Source organism: Ictidomys tridecemlineatus, chromosome 10 (assembly GCF_052094955.1).
Source record: "Ictidomys tridecemlineatus isolate mIctTri1 chromosome 10, mIctTri1.hap1, whole genome shotgun sequence".
NCBI lineage: Eukaryota > Metazoa > Chordata > Mammalia > Rodentia > Sciuridae > Ictidomys > Ictidomys tridecemlineatus.
Genome location: NC_135486.1, coordinates 134,502,112 through 134,509,111, shown reverse-complemented (window position 1 = coordinate 134,509,111; position 7,000 = coordinate 134,502,112).

Here is a 7,000-nt window from a genome sequence, read left to right as displayed (position 1 = left end):
TGATCATAATTCCTTTCTTTTAGAACTAGAGGAGATCTTAGGAAGCACAGAGGAGAGACTGCTGAGGGCAAGTCACTCAACATCGGGGCATGGCCTGGGTCTCCTGTGACCACAGACTCCTCATCCCTCCCCTTGCTAGTGACTAAGGGGGAAGAGGAGCATGCCAGCATATCCTCCAAAGAAACCACCCCATGCTCTGGACTCCACACAGCCCCAGGGGGGCACCTGAGCCTCCAATTAAGATGTATCATCCTCAAAGTTCTCAGTGAAGGCAGGTGGGAGGAGGAGGTCATGGAGCTACAGGTGCAAAGAAAAAGAAGAGAGTTCACTGGGACCTGTGCTTTGAAAGTGTCTTATTCTAAAATAAAAATGATTTTTTTAAAAAAAAAACTGGGTCACTGAATTGAAATGAATCAGGATCCTCATTAAAAGTTTGACTTTTCTTCATATGAATGCCCAAATCATAACAATGTGAGAATGGCATTTGATTTTGAGGAAGATCAGACATAGGGCTTTGGAGCCAGACAGACCTAGGTCTGAATTTTGACTTTGCCACTCATTCAATTAACAGTCTCCAGCCCACCATGTCCCTTGTCTGAACCTCAGTTTATTTCCCCCTCATTCTTAAATGGACCCCAAATGCCTAATTTATTGAGTTGTTTGAAGGAATTGAATAAGATGCTAGTAAGGTGTCTCAATAGTGCCCAGCACACAATAGATGCTCGGTAAAAAAAAAAAAGGTCACATCTTCATAACCCAGAAAGCTTTAGCATGGCCCTAAAGAACATGTGTGTTATGATCAGACACCACTGAGTTTGAGTTCTACTTCTGACTTGATGTCCCTGTGAAATTACATAACCCTCTGGACCTCGGTTTCCTCCTCTGTTACAGCGGAATAACAGCCTCTACAGAAACCAGACCCCAATTTTTGCCCACATGGATCCACTTCCTTTGCTTCTTCTCAAAATCATGATTTTTTCAGGCAGCGCTCTTCCCAGGTGCTGCCTGATCCCACCCTCAGCTCCCAGAGCCACGTGACTGATGTGGCGGAAATCTCACTTGGTTGATTGGCTCATGGTCTGACGGGAAAGACCACAATCTTGCTGGGACCTTCTGGGGAACGTTTCCTCTTTCTGAGTCTCTTTTCTATTTCCAGAGGTTGTCTGATCTGTGTGGGATGCTTGAACTTCTCCACGGCATTTTGTGACCAGGCTGTGGGCAAAGCCAACATGGAGTCGATCACAAAGATGGGAAGAGCCTGCATCCTTGTATCACATCGATCCCCTTAATCAACCCGCATTGAAACCTGTCTTCGTGTGAGCTTCCTGTTCCAGGCGGTAATAAGTGACCTATCATTTAAACCAGCTGGAGATGCAATTTCTGTTATTACATCCAAAAGTATCCTCACTGATGAGGGTTAATTATGACACTACATGTAAATCACTCGTCACCGTCCAGCCTGGCACCCCAGTAAGGGCACAACAAATGATTAGCTCTTATCATTGATGCCATCGTAATGATGATCATCATTACTAGCCAGATCGCTATGAACAATAACAAAAACAACAGCCGTAGCTATAAAAATAACAGCTAACACTTCCCATGGGCCAGACCTGGTTTTAAGGGCTTAACATATTTAAATTATTTAATCTTCCCAATAGCCCCCGTAAGACAGGAGTCATAATCTTACAGATGGGGAAAAGGAGGTTCAGAGAGATCAAGTTATCTCCCCATGTTACACAGCTGGTAGCTCATGTTTAAACCCAGCAGCCAAGCCCTGGAGTCCATGATACAGAGGGGGGGGAAGAACCCAGGGAGATTTGACTTGACCTCTAGACGTGGTCTCTCCTTATCACTCCAGCTGCTGAGCAGCGCCAAGGCAGATGAATCGGTCCCAGAGGAGGGACTACCATGATGTGGAGAGGAGATGATTTGGGAATCAGAGGTGTGCCTGTGACCTCCAGGAAGATGCATATTCACACAGACTCAGTTGCCTCCCTGGGAGAACAGAGGAGGAGGTGGGAAGTGCCCAACATGTGGGATTGCGGTATGGACCGAGCAGATGCTTCCTGTTCAGTGTGTGACCCAGAGCGGATGAGGAGCTGCTGAAGATGAATTCTGACAGTACCGGAGCCTTGATTTACCTTCTTCCTGCTTACTAGTTGCCTGCTTCGTCTCATTGCGTGATGACACAAAGAAGAAGAAGGAGGCTTAAGGAGATATCTGACATCAACCAAGTTGAAGGTTATCACTTTACATCCCCCTCTCTGCCATCCCCACCAAGGAGAATGACGCTAATTCCCTCCAGGACTTCATTCCATAAGTAGTGCCAGTTTCACTCATTATCCCCCTGTTAGCACCAAGAGAAAGAAAAGCAGCTGTCTCCATGGACCGGTCCCTGAATAGAAAACGGGGTGGAGGGGAAGTCAAGGGTGAGTTCCTGTTACATCAGGTTGTTCATCTTGAAGACCGGATACAAGGATTCCAGCACAAGCGCACTCCTGCACAAGGCTGTAAGCCTCAGTACCCTCCGGGGGACCCCAGGTGATGAGCTTGGAAGGGAGAAGCGCTGTGGGCTGTGCAGGGGAGACCCAGCTGGAGGAGATAACCCTGCTGAGCATCATGAGTGGGGCTGGACCGGAGCACAGCTTGTGGAGTCGGGCAGAACTGAGCTTGAACCCAAGACGCTGCTCTGTGACCTGGAGCATGTTGCCTAATCTCACCGAGCCTTAGTTTTCTAGCCAATATAATGGGATAATATTGTACATATATACGTGTGTGTGTGTGTACACATATATACGTACAGCATTGTGGACCAGTTAATGACATGATAAGGTCTAAGAAACACATTGTTGGTAAATTTCATCCTTCTGTGAACATCGTGCAGCATGCTTCTGCCAAATATGACAGCTAGGATGTCACCGAGAAATACACTCTTACAGGATCACCGTGACATATGTCATTCCTCATGGAACAAAGGGTTGTTAGGCAGATCATGACTGTGTGTGTGTGTGTGTGTGTGTGTGTGTGTGTGTGTTGTCCTAGCTTCTAAAAGTCATTTTTTTCTCACATGACAAAATGCTGAAAGTGTCACCTCTTGTTTCTTCTGTCTACTTCCCAGTCACTTTTTCTTTTCTGCCTCCAAAATTTCAGCCCCTTCGAAGCCCATGCCTAACCTTGACCTTGAGGGGCCCTTCTTTTCAAGTCTTGTGCTGATTTCTAGTACCCGGGACACTGCCTTCCTGCCCACCGTCATCCCTGTTGTCCTTCCTGGTGATTTTAATATCCACCTAAATCATCCATCCCGTCCCCTGGAACCTCAAGAGCACTCTGTTTCCACCCCTCTGTCCCTGTGCTCCATCTGGGCCCCTCCTTCTAGGGCTTCATGCCAGAACCCTAAGGGCACCACATTCAAGATGTCAACTTGAGCATTCCATCCTCTGGGTACGCCCTCCTGTCCTTAGAGCTCACCTCTGATGAGACCCCTAGTCCCATAAGTCTTCCCCCAGGAAGAACCCTCATCTGTGGTCCCCCCCACTACCTGACCACTGCTCCTCCTGGGACCACCCTTACTTTCTTCTTCATGGTTAAGGTTCTCGGTCAAGCACTGCAGTGTGCCTTTGGAATGCCCTTGGCTCTCTGTCCCTGTAACCCTGTTTTCTTTCCCCACCCATGCCAACTCAGGCTAAAATCCAGTTCTTTGCCAGTTTTGAGGTGCAGCCTAGCAGCTCAACCTGGCCGGGGAAAACATACCCCGAGCTGACCCACCTCTCTGTACCTTATGAGCACAGTCCTGCTGGAAAACTCGGCTGTGGTTCCGTGGAGCGTCCACCTTTCTATTTTCCCAAGGGGACTATTTAGCATCTTCTCTCCGAGCCTTCAGTGACTTTTTTTGTATCTTTGTGAAACTGAACTTTCTTCTCTTGTTTCTTGGAGAAGGCAGTGGGCATTCCTAAAACCTCCCAATCTTCCTACCCCCACCAGCAAATACACAGGCATCTGTCCTGACTAATTCTGGATTCCCTGTTACACAGAATGGGCTGTCTCTCCAAAGCCAGCTCCTCTACTTACGCAAAGCTTCTTGCTCCCACAGAGACATCACCGCTTCGGAGGTCCCTTATCTCCTCTGAGTGAATCCTCCCATCTTTGTGGCTCATTCCTTCAAGTATACAGACGTGCTACGGCAACGCTCACTTCTAAGGACTCTTAGATACCACATCTCCTTCCATCCACCTTGCCATTTCTCTTTTAAGTTTGTAGTAAAACACCCTGTGTTCTAGACTTATTGTGGCCATTTCCATGTCTTTTATTCATGTCATTTTACAAAATCTTTTTTGTGGATATCACTAATCGCTTCCACATTGCCAAAATTAATGGCTGATTCTCAATTCTCTTATAAGAGTTATCAGCAATTTTTGACACATTTAACCACTCTTCCCTTTGTTAAAACATCTTCCCCTAACTTAGAAGTCAGTACTTCTCTCTATTTAAAAGCTCCTCTTCAATGTCTTTTGCTGGATCTTCCTCCCATACCGACTTCTAAATGTTGCAATATTCCAAGGTACAGTCGTTGGTCTGACCTCTCCTCTCCTTGAGCTAAACTTTTCCTAGATGGCCACATCCATTCTTATTATCTTAAGTGTCACCTGCAGGTCCCAGAATTAACATTAGTAGCCAAACTTCCCACAATATTCATTTGTCCACCCAACTCTTTAATTGCTGACTCCAGATCTTCATGGAGACATCTAATGAGCACGTTAAATGTCTTTGTTCAAAAAAACAAAACTATTGATTTCTGAGAAAACAAAATCCAGGTCTAGAAAAATGATCAATCCAGTTACTTATCACCAACTTCATCCTAACTCTTATGGCACGAGCCAGGGGTCCATGAACTATAGACCTTGGACCAAGTCCAGCATCCTGGTTCCATAAATGAAGTGGCCTTGGAAAATGGCCACCCTCATTAATTTGAATGTTATCTACAGTGGTTTTCATGCTACAACGGCAGAACCGAGTGACAATGACAGAAACTATTTGGCCCACGATGTCCAAAAATTTTGTTACTTGGCTCTTTATAGAAAAGGTCTGCCAAACCCAGGTCTTAGCCACTGTTGTCTCACACCTATGCGGCGGCTCTGCCCCTCTATGCAGTAGACCTTCCTGCTTACTTTCTCTCCTCTGCATCCAGGAGTTAGAAGGATGCTCTTAAAACATAAAATTGTATATTGCTCTCCTAATTCAAAAGCTCGAACTGTTCCATTATATTTTCAGTAATTCCACACTCGGCATCATTATAAGGCTGAAATGGTCTGAAAATGCATCCCTCTCCAACTTCCGTTTCTACGATTTTTCTTGCTCACCAGATGCTAGCCACTTAGCCTTTCCCTTGGTCCTCAAATACACCAAGCACTTTCACTCTGAGGTGCTTTGACTTTGCCTCTCCATCTGCCTGTAGAAATGTTCGTCCTCATATCCCGTGGCTGAGTTTCTTCGTCCCCCAGTCTCTACTCCAATATCATCTCCCCCTGGGTAACCCCTTCCCGTTGGGCAGGTATTTTTGCCTTTCTCATTGACTGCCATGTTCGTAGCAGCCAGAGCCCTACAGAGTTTCACTGTGGAATAGTTGAAAGCACCTGTGAATGAGTCACGCTGTAGGAATAACCATGGATCACTGTGGAAACACAAACAAGGGCACCTTGCCCATCTCAGCGTTGAGCATGGTTAAGAATGCTGGCAGAGGAGGGGACAGTGGAGAGGTAAGGGGGCATTTCAATAAAAAGATCAAGCATGTGTAATTCAGGAGCCACGAGAGACAGTTGAACCATGTGCAAGTGCGAGGCATACCGTAGCTTCCAATGTACAGGTGTTTACACAGATAGGGGTCCGACTTTGGGGTTGGAAATAAGAATAGGGCAGATGATAAGAGATTGTGAATGTCAAGCTAATTTTTAAAACTTTTTTCCCCAAGGTTATGGAAGACGACACAGATGAGTGGTATGATCAGAAATGCCAGGATCCCATTCTAGTGTTGCCCTGCTCCAAATTCCACATCCTTTCCTCTCTACTCTGATACTTTTACAAATGGATCCTCTAGACTTTTGGCGTCCAGCATATTTCTTTGGTATCTGGTTCTAAAGTCAAGCTTAAAATTTGTCACAATTCCTTATACATCAGTTCCTCTTCTAGAATCCCATAATTAATAAGGTGATTAATAAATCCCATAATTTCCCCAAAGAAAAATGCACAAAATGTTCATTAAATACTCTTATTGATTAATAGGCAAAATTAGAATGAACTGAATGTTACAGGAATAAAATGGCTCATAAGATCATGGGATAGCCTCTTGCTGTAGAATTTTGCCGTCATTAGCTAATGCTTTCCTAAAGGGACAGAAAAAAAAAATATCCATGAGTGGCAGCAACTGAAGTTAGAAAGCGGCACAGCTGATCACCAGGATTTGTTAAATTTTTGGTGGCAACAAGATCATTCTCTATCTTGATTATAGCAGTAGTACACGTGTGTCAAAGTTCACAGGACTGTGCACCAAAAAGTGTGAATTTGATCATATGTAGATCTTACTTCAAAAAAAAAAAACAGAATAATTCAAACTATGTTTTTGGTTATTTTCAATTCTGTGGGGAAACTATAAGTGCAATTCATGGTAATATTATGTAACAAAAACTATGAAGAAAAAAAACATCCTTGGGGCTGGGGCTGGGGCTCAGTGGTAGAACGCTCGCCTAGCATGCCCGAGGAACGGGGTTCGATCCTCAGCTCCGCATAAATGTAAAACAAAGATATTGTGTCCACCTAAAACTTAAGGATAAATATTTTTTTAAAAAAAAATCCTTAAACTATTTCAAAATACTAACAGTAGATTTTGTTGGGGTGAAAAAAAAAATAATGTTGTTTTCTATCTTTTTCTTCTTTTCTTGATGATGAAAGAAGTAAGCTTTGTTTTAACATTTGTTAGATCATGGAAGCTTCTCTTATGCTTCTT